This window comes from Thermobia domestica, chromosome 1 (genome assembly GCF_964235325.1).
Source record: "Thermobia domestica chromosome 1, izTheDome1.hap1.1, whole genome shotgun sequence".
Lineage (NCBI taxonomy): Eukaryota > Metazoa > Arthropoda > Insecta > Zygentoma > Lepismatidae > Thermobia > Thermobia domestica.
In genome coordinates this window covers 304,624,812-304,643,220 of record NC_137454.1, presented here as the reverse complement: position 1 = coordinate 304,643,220, position 18,409 = coordinate 304,624,812, and positions in this window count along the sequence as shown.

Below are 18,409 nucleotides of genomic sequence, written 5' to 3'. Positions count from 1 at the left end.
ATGGGCCCCCCTTGGCTACACCCCTGGCCTGGTAGTGATTTATATTCATCGTCGACTGCGGAGTGGGAGTCCGCCGGCGACCACTGGAGGGTTAATTACTAACCTCAAAATATCCAATTTTAATCCAAGCCAATATCACGGAAAATACAGTAAGCCCTAAAGTAGGAAGGTCGAAAATTACTACGAGGTTTATTGTGTATCATAATCCTGTAGGCCTTCTCGAAATTTGTGGATGAGTGGCAGTCCTTTGTTCTTTTGTTTTGGTCATGGCTTTCACATTCTCTGATCACTTACCTTGACGACTGACTAATACAGACAATAGAACATAGTTTTAATGCTGAAATATCGTTTTTTTTTTTTTTTTTTTTTTTGTATTTACACCTCATGTTTAATCTTTTTTTCGAGTTATCCGCGATTTTCGCTATCCGCGGTGCCCTTGCTACCTATTTCTACGGATAATCATGAGTTTACTGTATAAGATTTTGACAAGATATACGGCTGCCTAATATATGTGATGTCAGAACCAGGTGGGTAAAAAACGCATTAAGAAATTTCTGTATATGTTCAGTCCGTAGCACCTCTGCAGCAAGAGGACTACGACAACATATTCAGTGTAAAGCATGGCTCCCTAGGACATTATGTCATCGCTGATACGCTAATGAAAAGCCCAAAATGAAATTTCGTCCCTTTTTAAAATTTTTTTCTTTCTTTAGAAAAGTATTTCATGCCTTAGAAGGATGAAGAGAGAGGGATAGAAAAAAAAATCATATCTTTTAAATGAATCTTTCAACTGAACGCCGCTCCGGTTGCGGTAATCCAGTGATGTGGAAGTCGTCTGAGTTCTGGCTTAGGTCCAGGCTTTGAACCACGCTGAGGTTTTATTATCAGCATTAGCTGTGGGTTTAAAAAGGTTATGGGAGTTGGAAGCATATCATCACTAAGAAAACACACACATACACACACAAACACAGAGTAACATTTCTGAAACCAGAAATTATAGACTTTCATCAGTGTAAAGCCTCCAACAAAATCCTAACGAATTTTAAACTGCATTCTTTTCCCAAGAGAAGAAAAATATTTTGTTAATTACTAGCATGATGCATATATAAAAACACCATCTTTCAGGAAATATTTAACAAATGATATAAACATAACAAATGGAAGCATATTAATAATCTTATAACAAACTCTTAACAACATTACGGATTATGATGTAAAATTGTAAGATTTTAAACGTACACTCATGTCCGAAATTATTGTCGCATGTCTATAAATATGTTTTTCTAGGAATATAAATTGATAACGAATTCGCCCGGTATTTCTTATAGTGTTAGTATGTGTATAATCTGCAAAGATATGTATGTGGAAAATTTCATGTTAAAAGAGCAGTAAATAAGAACAATAAAACGAAAATAAAACTTTCTTGTCCATTTAGCAACATTTTGTTTTACTCATTCTAATTTTCGTATTTATAATTCTTTTCCTATAAAATTTACCACAAATATATATTTCCCGATTATACACATAGTATCAGTATTAAAAGTACCCTGCAAAATCATTATCAAATTATATTCTTACAAGAAGACACTTATAGATATGCGACAATCATTTTGGACATGAGTGTACAAATAAATTTTACTGTGTGAAGTTATCTGTTTAAATGAAGAACGTGTTTTTAACAAGAATATTCTTTCAAACTTTATAATAGTATCAGCCAACACCATAAAAAAAAAAATGTTTTTCTCTCTCTCATGTCATTTTGTTTATTTTTAAATCCCTGACAAACATCTACAAAAGAGGTATGTCTAATATTTTCAGAACTTTTTTTTTTTTTAGTGCTTGTTTATCTTTAGAGGAAGTATATTTATATTCATGTTATTAAGATTTCTTAAATCCAGCAAATTTCTTCTTTATGGCTCGGAAATATTGATTAAAGGAACTGAAGAGAAGGAGAGGGTTATAGAATACAATTTTGTCTTTAATAAATAACTTCGTGTGAGGTAACTACTCCTTTTTTCTATAGGCTTACCAGAAATTTAATGGTCTCAAATTCCTTTTAACATGTCTATAAAATAACACGTGCGTGCGTGTTTGTGTCTATGTGTGTAGTGCCCGTCTGTCTGTCATCATATTTTCCTATAGCAAGGCCTCAGCTAGAGGCACCAAGTTTTGTACAGTCAGCGACAAAAGCTCTTTCCGTTCGATGAAATTAGTTTCGTAAATAACTTCAGAATGGAAGGACAATTTGAGTACAGTTTTCAGTAAATTGAAAAAAGAAATATAATGTAACTTTTCTGTATGTTCCAGCCGTGAAACTCGGTGAAACTTTATACGTTACACCATTATTCCCAAAATAAACTTTATCAAAAGGAAAGAATTTTTGTCCCTGACTGTACACATATATCTTCACTAAATTAATCACGGATTGGGGGCTCAAAAAGTATGCAAAAATATAAATAAAGTACACATATGTGCAGTGAACCTTAGTGCCTGTGAGGTAGGCAACACAACATCTCTTCTTGTATTCCAGGTTGCATTCCCTTCAGATCTTCGAATTCTTTTTCATTACCTTTTTCTCCCGTACAAAAAACAAGCATCATCTGACTCCACAATCGATGGAGCAATGCCGAAGGCGTTGCTTTTCGTTATATTTTTCACACTTCCCTTTATTTTGACGAACTTTACATAAACAATATTCTTCCCGTGCAAAGAATGGGTATTTTAGCTAATATGTGGTAAACTAAAGTTCCTTGTATTTTCGAAAAAAAAAACATTTAAAAAAGTGAAGGAAGATAAGTTATGGAATAGTACAAGGCTTATGGAATACAGTGGGACCTCGACAATTCAAAGCTGAAGGGAATAGATAAAAATTCGAGTTTTCAAGTTTTTTGAGTAATCAACATTCGAATTATAAAGCCGGGAGCTCATGTGGGTTGGATTCCACGTTAATCAGTAGGTTCACGTCTCATATAGCCTCGCTGCTGAACGGGACGTTAAACCCACAATCAACTCAATCAACTCGAATTATAAAGGTGGCCTTTAAAAAATTCGAGATACCAAGGTTCCGTGCTCCTCATGAAAAATGACTATATAACAGCTATAACTCAAAATATTATTCATTCAGCTTCTCTATAACTCGAAGTTTCTTCAATTAAATAAGATGATTGGTAAAAATAAAATACTAGACGTGACAACATGAGTAAAGCACAATTATACTACACATTAGCAATAATGACAATTACGTGAAAGCATAGAGCTATAGCTTCGAGTTATCAAGGTCACATCAAGAGAAATTCTACTTATAGAGGTAAAGTCGACTCATACAATTTCGCAGATGCGTAAGTTCGAGTTACCGAGATTTTTCAATATGATTATGAAACCATTAAAATTCTACGTATCGAGGTTGTAATTTTAAAACATTCGAGTTACAGATGTTATTTTAACATTGAGTGTAATGGAATGGAGAGTTCAAGAGAATATGAGAACATTTGAGTTCACAAGGAATTCGAAAATGAAATGAAATCTTTGAGTTTTACGTCCCACGGTTATGCCGGTTAGGCTAAAGGAGACGATGATGATGAGTAATGAATGAAATGGTGGAATGAAGAAAGTGGGAGGAAACGGGAGAACCCCGAGAAAACCCACGCACACGGTGTTTGTCCACCACAAAGGTTCACTTGGCGGGGACGGAGCGAACCCGGGACCCCCAGCACCAGAGGTGAACACATGGAATTCGAGTTATCGAAGTCCACCCGTAGTACAGTAGTTTCTATTATTATATTCAGCTGTTTGTAAACATTCCGATTCCAAGGAAGACACTTCTGATTGAAAAGAAATTTACACCACAGCTTTGTTGAAATTATTAACTATAATAAACTTTACGCGTAGTCGTAAAAAATTTGTCCTTAATTTGGTTTTTACTTTACGTATAACTTACGAACCAAATGTCTATTCACCGTAATACTTTGATCCGTTTGATCCAAATCGGATGAGTTCGGTTGAAATCGTACGCTTTACTGTGTCCTTGTCATTGTTTTTTTTTTTTTCAGAAAAAAAAAAACAAATGAAGGACGCAAGTAACACACATATTTGTCTTTTTCAGAACCAAAACCAGTCCTTGAGCCCATATACGTACCTAATATTTCAATCGAAATACCTTTAGAAAAAGTATTGCCGCAAAATATTAAGTTCATTTCGTTATTATGTAATTGAGAATAACGAGGTATTGTGGTGTTTTCTGCATTGAAGTCTACACATGTGGGACGGCATTATGGAACACCCGCAAATAAATACACAATTCCCTCAGTAGCCATTTTTTAAATTTTATTTTCGTTCATAACACAGGTGAGTTTCACCGGGAATGCGAACAATTATATCACTACCTTTGAAGTTAAACACAAGCCCTTATAATTAGACTCACACTGAAACTACACATTTAATATGAAGTACATTCACTCAACATTCTTTCAGTTTAACGTCCCACTATATACCCTTTAGGCTAAGGAAAACATGAATAAAACAAGTGAATGATGATGGAAGAATTTGGTGGAATGAGAATGTGGGAGGAAACAGGAGTACCCTGAGAAAATCCATATACACAATGTTATTCACCACAAACTTAACTTGGCCGGGAATCGAACCAGCGATCCCATTGACCAGTGGTAAGCGCTCTGCTACTGAATCACCGTATCCCCTTATATTCACTCAAATTAAATAATGAAAGCATTTCTGTAAAAGTTTCTGACACCTCCACAACCGTGTTCTTCAGTGAAAAAACTAGAATCAATCTCCTTTGAATGGTAAGTGATCGTTGCTGAACTTAGAAACGTTATATTACATTCACATTCTCAGATGGCTCAGTGATATAGCGCTCGCCTCTGGTTGGACAATAGGTCTTTTGATTGTATGTTATTTACAACATAGTGTTCGTCAATTTCCATCGTGTTCCATTTTCTGTTATTTTTCTCATTCTTCTTTTATCTTCCTTTCTTTGCATTGCCACTTTTTTTTATCTTACAGTTATCAATGTGGAACGTTAAATTAAATTTCCATTTAATATCCGCATTACTATAGTTGTAACAGCGATTTTTAATTCATAAAGTACCTGTGTGTTTTTCCTATGTACACTGACCAGCCAAAACATTATGACTATACGCTACTTTTTGAACAAAGTCGTTGAGTTGACACAAGAGGCACGGTGCACAGCAAAACCGCTCGCCAAACGGTGTTTGGGATCTCACTTCATCAGTTAATGTGATGCTTTTTTATCCAAAAAATGCAGAAGAACGGCGATATATATCAGAGTTTGATAGAGGCCAAATTGTGATGGTTAGACGTCTAAAAATGAGCGCCTTGGAAACAGCACGACTTGTTGAGTGTTCGCGAAATATTGTGGTTAGTGTCTTCCAAAAGTGGAAAAAGGATTATGAAACCGATTCCAAATACAAGACACGAGGCTGCCACAAGATGTCGGATGTCGTTGACTGTCGGATGTCGTTTGCACAGCAGGATAGGGCGCAATTTGTTGCACGACTAACAGCAAACTTTTAGCAATGGACAAGCACGAGTGTGTCTAAACCCACCGTTTACCATATACTGTCAAATCTGAGCTTTCAGAGCCGACGTTCTGCACGTGTACCAATGTTAACTACACGACATCATCAATAATTACTGGAATGGGCACATGACCATCGTCATTGGACCGCAGAGTAACGGCGCAATGTGGCATGTTTCGATGAATCATGATACTGTTCATTACATCAATGGCCGGGTCAGAATCCTCTCTTTCAGGGGAACAGTTGCTCGAGATGTGCAAAGTGGTTAAAGGAGCACAGTGATGAATTTCAATTGGTTCAGTGGTCTTCAAAGACACCCAATCTTAATCCAATTGAACATCTTTGGAATGTCATTGAACATCAAATCCAAGGTCATCAACCTCCTGTGGGAAATTTACAGGAATTAAATGACAAATGTAATGTGCCATGCCTCTGGGCACCTATCAAGGACTCATCCATGCATCGGCGCAAATCTGTCTTCAACATTAAGTGGGGGACAGGTAACACCGTTCCCATAATTTTTTAAGCGAATTAATATTTATGAAGGTGATAAACAATGCTGTGGAGGATCAAGCGGGCAGATTTGAGGCTTATGCTGGGGGAGGGGGGGGGGGGAGATGAATCTGATTTCTGAGGTGAACCTGTTGCATATTATACAGCAAAGGACATCGATTTCATCTCATTTTCCTTTGTGGCAGGCGAACACAAATCATCACAAATTCTCTTCCAAAACGCAATTCAAATCGGATTATTGGGAGGGACAGTCCTCCGCAGTTCCAAGATTGGAGGGGACATGTCCCGCTCATTCAATGCCAAACCTAATTGCTGCTGCTCTACGAATCACAGGCGGAATTGCAAGATATTAGATAGGTGGTCACAATGTTTTGCTGGTCAATATTTGTTGTTTTTCAGATTACACAGGTATTAAATTCCTAGATAATAAGGTGAACATAATTAATCTGTAATCACTCAAGATTAAGTGCAACAAAAGTAGATAAAATTTGTTTCCGACTAATTGAATGTGTCGTTAGATTACGTATTAGAAATAATATTTTTTAAAAATGCGTTAAGTGGCATTTTAGCTACACACAGAGATCAGATCCGTCTCAAATTCTTTAGAAACTCAGTAAATAACTTGACCCCTTTCTTACATGTTGAAACATGTCTCAAATAACAACTAGTAAAAACAACTGTTATGTCGGATGATAAAATGTGAAATATAGTAAAGGTTACTAAACTCTGTTACAAATAATCCATATCATGTGCCACCAAAATTAAGAGCAGAAACTTCCGGAAGTATTTCGAAGTAGTTACTCACTAAAGCACATAATTGTTAAGATTATTGTCACGCGATTGTCAACAGATGTAAATGTTTAGTTGTATTTTTTTGTTCCGCTTTCAGATGAATTGTAGTGGTTCGTGACTGCAATGGGTTATCATTCTACGGTGTCATTTTCTTGATATTTAAAATCAACATTTACTTTACACTGTATTAATCATGTTAAATATTTAATGGTTAAATAGAAGAATATTTAGAATCTGGGTCACTAGCGTTCAATCCTTATTTTCGTTTCACCTGGAAAACATTATATTGCCAGGTGCACATCTTGGTTGCCACGCTTTTAGCCTTTTGTTGTAACATTTACCACTCAAAGGATTCACTGAAACCTTTCAGAAGATGGATTTGAAGGCGTATTGATGTTCACATTGAATATATAGAAAACAAAACAAGAAATGAATATCATAATCTTGCCTCGAAAATTAAAACAAAAAGAAAAAATGCACGAAATTTATCTTAGCATGACATTACTTTACCTAAAGATCAGCCAGTAAGTAAGAAAATAAAACACAAATTGTTATCTTTGAGCTAAAGGACCAAAAGGAGAAATATAAGCGTTTAGCGGTTTTCCTCATTATCTAGAAACCTTGGTGCTAATCTCATAATTATAGCATGTTATCCTGATGACTGATTTCTCCTGTAGGCTTTTCCTTTCTGTCTCACCAGACAAATGCTACAATGATGCCTTTCGAAATAAGTCCAGGACTAATTCCTTTCGCCATTTCGTTCCCATTCATTAGCTCCCTCGTGGCTAAGCGGTTAGCGTACACTCCTTTGACGTGGGAGACCCGGATTCGGGACGCTAAACTAAAATAAAATCAAAGGAGCACGATGGCTTATATCTGGTGCGTGGGATCCCCGGCCAAGTAAGTTTGTGTTGGACAACATCTTGCTCACAGTTTTCACGGGGTACTTCCGTTTTCTCCCACTTTCTCATTCCACCAATTCTTCCATCATCATCGTCTCCTTTAACCTAACAGGCATAATCGTGGGACGTTAAACTCAAAGATTTCATTTTTTAAAAATATCAAATCAAATCAAATCAAAATCGTTCTCATTGATGTTACTGTGACAAAATTTAAAGAAATAGGAGGATCAACCAATCAATAGACTTATCATATAGTAAAAATTCTTTCCCATGATGACATTCAGTTTGTTAACTTCATTCATCAGTTAGAATACAGCAAAAAGACAAGAAAATTTTTAGACCAAACTTTAAGATAGAAGATGTAGATAGATACACAATGGGCTAGAATGCGCGAAGGTAACGATAAGAAAGAAAGAAATGAGAATGGGGTTTTGATATCATCACGGGTCTAGGCCAGAAACAGTTTTGCAGTGAATGGTTGTCGGGTTGTCATACAATGAGAACGAACTACATTCAAGAATTTAGTTTGTTAATTGATTTGATTAATTAATTGTTCTTAAGTAAATTTTAAGAACTAAGGCTATTTGAGACAGAATATACAGTTTAAAGTGGGATTCATAGCTCTCTCTTGTCCGTATGGTTAGCGTTTGATTCCCAGGAGGAATTCATGTGGTTCAGATTCCACGTTAAGGTGTAGATACACGTCTCGTATAGCATTGGGTGCTGTAAGGAACGCGCAACTTCTAACCTAACTAACTAACTAATTCTACGGCCTATAGAACCCAGAGGTTCAATGCCATGTTCACGCAAGTTCTTCATTGACTTCTGTCCTTAGCCAACTGAATCCAGATTCTACTCTGTACTCCTACTTCTGCAAGATCCATCTTAATATTGTCTTCCCATCTGCTCCTATGTCTTGTTAATGGTCGTTTTCCGATTGGATTTCCAGTTAAAATTTTGAAAGCGTTCCTACTTCCTTCCATTTTGACTAAACTGGGATTCACCGGTATCTTATGCCTCCATCGGGAATCGATTAGGACTAGAAATTAGATTTCTATGCTGCCGGCATCTAAGGCCATTTAGTCCGTCACGTATATGAGGGAGCACACAATCCGATGATAGAGAAGAAAGGCAGTGGCCTGGAACCATTATGCTAGGTACCATCCCGGCATTTGCCTCATGTGAATAAGGGAAACCCAGAAGAAAACTCACTCAAGATGGCTGGTCTGAAAAAGTTGTTACACTCTTTCGACCGCCGGAATTGAACCCGGGACCGCACTCATCCGGAACCACGCGCACAGAATGTACACATGCTAGACAATTGGCGATGAAGGAATATTGTATTTTTGCGCGAAAATAAATAACTGTAGCTTTCAAACTTCAGATTGTGCTCTAGCTTCAGACTTTAACTCTGGAAAAATGCTGTGCCGTAGTTTAAAAACATTTTGAGAAGCGGGATATATTCCTTAATAAAATTACATTATATTCATAAAAGAGAGACTTTCAGACCTGACTTCTACAAGCAGTGAGCAGTACCATCATCATCTTCATCACAGATATTCTTCCATTCCAAGTAGGTTACTTGCCACAAATGGTGAAGCTTCCATGCATCACTGCCCTCAGCTAACAGCTTATTTTCCGCTTTAATCGGTCAATCAACTGTAGTCTCTTTTACCCAATCCCTATTTTTCATGTCACTGCAATTTCTAGCACTTTCCTCATGATACAGTTCCTTCTCTGCCATCTCAATCAAGTTTTCTTCCTTATTTTATTTAATTACATCTAAAATTGTTCTTCTATCCCCTATTATTCACAACTTTTCCTCAGTTCATTTTCCGTTCGACCCACTGAATTTTCCCCATTCTTCTCCATACTCAAATTTCGAAAGCCTCCACTCTTTTCGGTGCTTTAATGTAATATTCAAGTTTCTGCTCCATAGAGCATAATACTCTCCATGAAACATATTAATGAATCAAGAAAACAAGAAATGGGATTTTCTTTTTCCTAAATGCTTTTTTCGCCTTCCTGTCCTTGTTTTTAATTCATGTTCGCATTTTATGCCCCTATAGCAGTATCTTGTATCGAAGGAATGTTAATTATTTTATGTTAAATGATTATCTGTGTAATCAAGCTGTAATTATTCAATACTTATATACATCGTATCATAATCGTAATTCTTTATGTGTTATTTCTCTCCTGCACCATAATATCAAGTATTCCATCCACTATTTAGAACCAAAGGGAAAGCAACTGATCATCCTAGCACTGCTCTACTGTATTTCACATAACCTCGTAAAGGAGATAAAGTCTCCCTTTGTATAAAACCACAGATATATATATATATATATATATATATATATATATATATATATATATATATATATATATATATATATATATAAAGGCTTTTTATTCTACAAAACTCAATATTCCAATACTAAAATCGTATTTACGAATTCTGAAACTATAACAATTTCTAAGAAAAATGTTATTTGAGAAGTATAGTTAATTTGGCGTTAGTGCCATCTATACAATAATTCTATCAGATACCTGTAGTTTGCACACCACTGCCTAAATAGACGTTGTTCGTCTGGATTTGTTGTGCGAAACACATCAGACAATAGAATGTACGTATATAATGTATAGAGAAAGATTCATTTTCTCTTTTCCTCGTGCATAGACTACATTTTGGTATACATTTTTTTAAGTATCTCCACTTGTCTTGCAAAGCACTATGACATGAATGTAAACATTATATTCTTCTGGATTACATCTTTCGATAACCGTAGAAAACTTTTTTTTTTTTTTTTAAATGGTATTATGATTGCCTAACAGAGGAGTGAAGATGGAAGGAATACCAACCGCCAAGGCAGGGGCGGACTGGCCCACCCTGCTACCCTGCAAATGCAGGGTGGGCCCCCCAAACAGGTGGGCCCCCTCCACCAATTTTAAAAAGATGTGCTCAATTAAACCTACCAGCATCAAAAATATGGCAGGCTAACTCCCGCAAACTAGTGTTTTGCATAAAAAAGACGTAAAGTTAAACTTTCATGAACAGACCTTATTTTTCTCCACGTTTACCGACTTGAAAAGGTTCCGTCTATGAGACAATCAGGCCCTAAAACATTGCGAGGTTTGTGATACAGCAGCTGTTAAAAACGAGCACGTTAACTACTACTTTTTTAAACATAAGAAACACAGTAGATTTCAGGCTGTTATTGGATTTGGTTACCATTGCCTGCTCTGGTCCTTTTACAAGCCGGCGAGTGACGATGTTTTAAAGAAACAATAGTTTCGTAGATATTGTTATTGTGGAAAGTGTCCACCTCGCCGGAACGCTTTCGAACTGCATTGTCCTCAGACCAAGCTTCGGAGAAAGAAATCGGATCAGGCTTCGTTTTTTTTTTTTTTTTTTTTCAGTGCGTTAAAGCGAAAAGAAATTAGCCGCCACTATCAACGATTGTTTTATACAAACCTCAAACAATTGCTATGAAGTTGCTGCCCTCGGCTCGTGTTTTATTTGTATATTACATCGAAGAGCAAATCCGATAGCAGCAATTCAATTATTAGAACACCAGTTACGTGTCGTTTGTCGTGGAAGATAGATGTGGTTTTGTCAGTATGGATGGTAGGAGTGATTGTAAGATTACTGTAAAGAAAAAATATAAAAGTGGTGCTAAAAAGCGAGAACACAAACGAAGATGTGATTTACAAAAAGCTGTATCTGACCCAAAACAACCTAGGCTATTTGAATCTGTGAATCCCCAAGAAACAAATGAGCGTGATGTGACTCATTCGAGTACTGCAGGACAATTGCCAGGTTTATTTTATTTTATTTTATTTATTTATTTATTTATTTATTTATTTATTTATTTATTTTTTTTGTCTAAGGTGTTTATAAATTATAATGTATACACCACGTCTTTGGATGATTTCAGTCAATTGTAGCTTATCTTTTATGGCTATTTTTACTTGAAATTACACAACTTTAATAGGCGAAGACGAAATTAATTGAACTGTTTGCTGCCGCGTAGTGCTTTCAAACGGGTCAGATCAGGCTTTCATGGATCAAGGGTCGAGTCAAGCCTGCTTGAGACACGGGTCGGGTCAGGTCACCTACGCTAGGATCAGGGCTGCTCTAGCCACGGGTCGGCTCGGGTCAACTTTCTTATGCGCCGATTCGGCTAAATCCTTCTCGGGTCGAGAGGGTCGGGGACCCGACTCATGACCCGAATAGGTTTTAGCCGAAACGACGCATAAGAAAGTTGACCCAAACCGACCCGTGGCTAGAGCTGCCCTGACCCGACCTGTGACTCAAAGAAGTTCGACACGAGCCCTGACCCGATGAAGCCTGACCTGACCTGTTTGAGAGCACTAGCTGCCGGCACTGGACTCAGTAAGCGTTGGTGTAACTTCTAAAAGTACTGAACACTTATGCTGTTAATCAAATTAGTGTGTATATCGTGTAAATGTTAACTTCCCTTTAGTTATTTAAAGTTAATTTAAAATAAAAGTGTAGTAAAATGTAAAATTTATTTGTGATGTGCAAAGTAGGTATTCATATGAAAAGAGAAGTTGGGGCCAGCCGAGGAATGGGCGGACTACACTAGACGATAGACGATATCTAATCTTTCTGCGACATGAATATATGATATTATGACTTACTTATGTCAAGAAAAATCTTGCGTTTCGAAATTTATCGCAAATTTACCTCCAATCGCATTCTTTGCGTTGCATTGAGGCCACAAAGTTACAGCTTTTTCAAGTTTCCAACACTGACGCCAGGTCTGTTCTCTCACCTGACACGCTTGGGGAAGGGGGGGGGGGTTGTCTGCTAATAGCGGGGCGTACTTCTTCGAGATTATACAGCAATATTTAGACGAGTTTGTGTATGTGGGTTACAACATTTCTTCTCCCCAAAAAGACAGGTACAGAGAGAGATTGCGGCACATTCGCGAGCAGACTCCCGACTGAAGTAAGTGGTATTTTTTTACGTATCAAGGGGGAGGGGAGCCCCAGATCAGCTATGACACACACACACACACACACACACACACACATATATATATATATATATATATATATATATATATATATATATATATATATATATATATATATATATATATATATATATATATATAGGGTTTTCTAAAACATGACATTCATTTGTTTAAATAAATGGTTTAAATTCATTACATAAAAAAACAATAGCACTATATAAATAACTGAAAGCACCAATTCCAGTATTGTGTGTGTTTAAAATAAAAAATGATAATGCTAGTTACACGCTGTATGAGTTACTATTAAAATGTTCGTACTTCAGATTTTTTGTAATTAATGTTTTGGTTTTGTATGAATATATGGGATACTATTTATGGGTTCGAAGATGGGCTTTTATATGTAATACATATGAAGAATGCCAAGTACATTTTTTAAATTTTTATATAGTGGGCCCTCATTTCAGTTTAGCAGGGTGGGCCCTATGGTTGCCAGTCCGCCCCTGCGCCAAGGTCACTTTTTTCCCCCTTCCATTACATTTCTAAGTTGAAACTATGTAAGACTAATGCTTGCACGTGACATCCAACTCAAAACACATAGTATTGATTGATAATATATATACGTGCTAGAAGAATACGTATGGAGTTTTACTTTTGAACAAGAATTTCAATTTGAAACAGGAAGTATATTATGCTTTTCTTATTCAGTACGAAAGATCTCTCTTCTAGTGCGAAAAGTCTCTGGTTCGATATAAGAGAATGTTCATTTGTGGTGGACAAGCGTCTTCAATCTTGCTTTTATCTTGCAGTGATAACGTTTATGTATATTAAGAGTCTTCATCCCGGCGAAATTAAAATACCGCTAATTTTACAGTAATTCTGTGATATCTTCAAATAGATAAAAGATAATCGAAATGTGGAACAAGAGCTCGCTAGACAATATTATTTTGCATGAGAAACCGTTATCACGATTCACAAATCTGCTTTCGATTTCAAGCCATTTTGAAAATCGGCATTTATTTTCGCGTTTCTAAACAGCTGAAAACGGAAAGCCGCTAGGTGACTTGTGACAACGGTACCTCACGCAAAATAATACTGTCTAAGGCGCTCTTGTTCCATATTTCAATTATCTTTTATCTATTTGAAGATATCACATAATTACTGTAAAATTAGCGATATTTTAATTTCGCCGGGGTTAAGACTCTTAAGTTATAGGGCAATAAAGACAATAGTCCGGTACCTTAAGATAACAAAGCTTGCGGCCAGACTTGTTTAAACTTGTGTTATTTATGCTGTTAAAGATATAATAAGTGACGAAGCCATTGTTTATTGAAGTATATTTTTAAGTTCTGTGAAATGTATGATAAGTATTAAGGAAATACAAAGTTTAAAAGGAATAAAAATAGTTTAATCTATTGAAATAATTATCGTGGTAAGTTTTGATGGATACTAAAGTAATTATAAACGAACTGGGACCGCAATATTTAATTATATCTGTGTGTGTTATAATCTCATTTCTTCGATGTCTTTTATTCCATTGAGTCTTTCATTATTATTCAACTTAATTTATCCTTGATCTTCTTTAGTCGAAAGCATTGATTTCCAAAGATTTCAATACTCGTGTATCGGCAGAAGACAGGGACAATTTTTGAGAACCGGCAATGTAGAAAGCTCCACACTCCCCATAGATGTCTGATTCTAGTATTTAATATTAATATTGTTTATTATTGAAATAATGAATGCAAATGACTTCACAGCATTATGTCTTAGGCCACAACTCACCACCCGCTAATACGGACCGACAGTGGTCTGCGGACCACGGATTGAAAACCACTGGCCACCCTAGGACATAATAGAGAGACATGAAGCTAACATAGTTAGTGGTTTTCTAGAAAGTGAATTTAATGGAATCTTAACTTTCAAATCACATTCTTGCGTCCTCCGTTTGGTACTTACCAGAATAGATGAACTATCAAGCTGAAGGTTTTGGTGTTTGGACCCAGGAGCCATCAATACTGTGTAAGATTTTTCCACGATTTTTCTTACTTCGACCAGCGAATGACAAATCCCTTATTATTACAGACAGAACTTCTTCGCCAAATTATATTAATCTCTAATGTTTGTGCTTCTCAGTATACAATGATCTGTCTGTGTCTGCCTCTGCAAACCATTACTTCCGGCAGGCTTTTACCATGTCGAATATTTAGAATGTTAACCCCTAAAAGGAGCGAGAGGGATGAAAAATCACAAGTTTCTATGTGATGTATGTGTTTCTGTATGACTATTACGTGTTTCTTTTCTATTTCCAGTAATCACAACATTTCATAAGTGATGACATTTCAGTTGAGCGAGTATTTTTATAAAAGAAATAGATATGATTTTCTTTTTCTGTAAGTATCAATTAATGACTCGCATACACCGTGAAGAGTATTGTGTGCTTAGAAATATTAACAACAGGAGATAGGAAAAATTTCAGTAGGAAGTCGACCAGGATCTATGTAGAAAATAAAGATACCGTCTTAGCATTCGGCTATGCGACTAAGAAAACTGTAAGAGAATGGTCTCGATTAAACTTTAAAAAAAAAAAAAAAAAAAAAAAAAAAGGAAGTCACGTCTAAGAGATGCAAGGGGCACATACTCCCCGTTATATTTTACGTTCAGAACCTTGTTCAGAAATGTTTATGAAGTTTTGAATGACGAGCACTCTTTGGAAAAGTTCATCCCTTATTTTTGTCAAGCTACGCCACTGAATAATTCAATGTGGTTACCGTTCAGGTCGCAGGTGGAGAGGGGCGCAAAATATTGTCCGCAGTGACACACGCTACATTTTCTAACACGTAAATAAATAACAAAATAATCTCTTACAAACCTGGAAACGAATACATTATTTTTAGATCGTGATTTTTCAGTTAAATTACGTAAACCAGTTTGAAAATATTCTGTTTATTGAGGTCGCGTACATGATGGTAGTAGGTGTATGATATTATTAAGTTGCCCAGCCAAAGTCGACTAAATTAATCTGGTAGTTTGCGACGACACGAAGGAAACTTCTAAGAACCCTCTCTTTTGTGTATTACAAAGAACGACAAGGATCTAAGGGATCGACATATATAAAAGGTGGGCCAGCCTGGGAGAAGAGAAAATTGAATCAACGTGCCTCATCTAATATAATCTTAATTAATTATCATGTAAATATACTATACAGAGATGAGTATATGCGTGTAGTATCATGCTTTGTGAAAGGAGAAATGTAAAGGTTATATTACAGAGAATATTTTTTTCTTTCTTTTTAACTATAAATCTAGCATGGTGGTAACCTTTTCTGAAAACAGAAGGCTACGCCTTTTTCGCTTCCGAGTAGACTGAACGTCTCTGTAGGCTGCTAATATAATTTGATTGCTTAGTTCAAAACATGCGTAAGATTTATTCTTAGAACTATAAAAGTGAATTTTTCCAACATCCGTTGCGAATCCGTTGTATTGTTCTCTATAATCGTGTACAAGGTTTCTTTTAATGTCGTTCTTGAACTTTTGTGTTTATCTTCTCTCTTTTTTCTTTCTTTTCTCTTCTCTTTACTTGTACAATGTAAGAGCAAATAAGTTTTATTGGGTTACTTAATATACTAATGTTTATAAAAACTATAATGCATTCAGTTAATTTCATTATAACACATACTGTGTTATAAAATTGTATATCAGGTAAAACAACACGTTGTCTACTTTTAATAAGTTCTCGTAATCTTAATCGTTAGTAACGCATGTTTTTTAGACTTCCAACTGCCTACACAGGGTGTGACATAAATGCATGGCCAAAAAGTGGCGAGGTGATTGCGGACATTGAAGTAAGTAAAAATGTTCCCATAAGCATGGGTCCGATTCAGGTTATTGCGGTGTTAGTGTTGCTAACCTGGTACAAAGTGTTAAGTTTTCAAGTAGCACTAGACGTCCACATGTTAACATATGATTGCTGACATCAAAACGTTCCTAAATATGGGACAGAGTCGGCTTCGTTTTCGAAAGACAAGGCTATTTAAAAGCATAACACTTCGTACCAGGTTGGCAGCACTGATAACCCAATAACCTCAAATGTTGATTAGTTACATTCTCTATGTAAGAGTAAATGTATTTGCACAGACATAATTCCACTTGATTGTATTATTCCTGTAATATTGAACATTTCCATTCACTTTCTCATAGTGAGCCATTGGAAGGACTCGACATTTGAACATGCTGTATCTCGGAAACGAAGCGGCATCGAACTCATGTTTACATATTTGGATGTCCGCAATTACCTCGTCACTTTTGGCCATGTATTTATGTTAGACTATGTATAGAAGTATGGGATGTCTTATAAGATTGGCGTCTGTCTGTCGACAAGCATCAGAGCAAATACAAATGAAAAATGATGAAATCTTTTAGTTTAATGTCCCCACGATTTTGCCTTTTTTATGCCCTTTTGCTAAGGGAGACGGATGATTAAGGCAAGTGAATGATGATGGAATAATCGGTGGAATGGGAGTGTGGGAGAAAAGGGAGTATCCCGAGAAAACTCACGGACAAGTTGTCCACCCAGGGATCGAACCAGGAACCCCACGCACCAGAGATAAGCGCTTTGCCATTGAGTCACAGTCTCGGCTCCTTCTGTCTTAGTGTTCTGGTTACGGGTATGAGGTACATGTTTCTTTTAATGCGGTTTCATCTATCAAGTAAGTATCTAATTCAAGATAGTGTTTTATTTTGGTAGCACAGTTTATAACTTTTTTCAATATGCAGATATTACATAATGTATCATACAGTAGCATATAAATGTTCACTGTCAATTATGTCGTTTCTAAAACATATTTTATATTTTCCTCATCTTACCAGGTTGTTTTGTAGTATCATCGTATTGCCCATGCACGATCTTCTACACCTGTAGAAGTGATCGCGAAAAGTAGGGGTTTTGAAAAACAGTCACCATAACAATGATTGCGGGTCTGGTATTGTGCACAAGATACCCAACTACACACTGCATCATTCTTAACAATGTTGCTTTAATATGGGTTACCTTATGGAAGTTTGTTGAATTCTGTGCGAACTATCCTTACGTTGCATTACAGTATTATGTAAACGTAAAGAAAATTATCGCCGAATTTTCAAGTTTGATAACTTTTTTTTGGTGCTGTTTAAATAAAAATGAAATGATACTTTTACGCCCCTTAATTATGTCCCTGAGGATGAAATAGACATGTGATGGATTAAAAGGAATAAATATGAAGTAACTGATGGAATGAAAATGGAAGAGAAAGCGGGAGAATCCTGAGAAGATTCATGGACACAATATAGTTCACCACAAGCTCGCGTGACCGGAAACCGAACCAGATACCCCACACAAAAGATGAACGATTGAACGCTATACCAATTCGTTCAATACTACCAAATACCACAATTCGCTATACCACCTTCTCCCGTTGTATGATGTAGTCTGAATGCCTGGAATGTTCCTAATCTTCTCTCATAGATACCACCTACATATAAGACATATCTGGAATGTACACAATTTGTTCAGTTTAACAGGAAAAAAAGTTACAGCTTAGCATGCCGAACATAATAATGACCAAGTTACTTTCAATTTCCGTAATAACCTAATACTGTGGTTCTTTATTAAA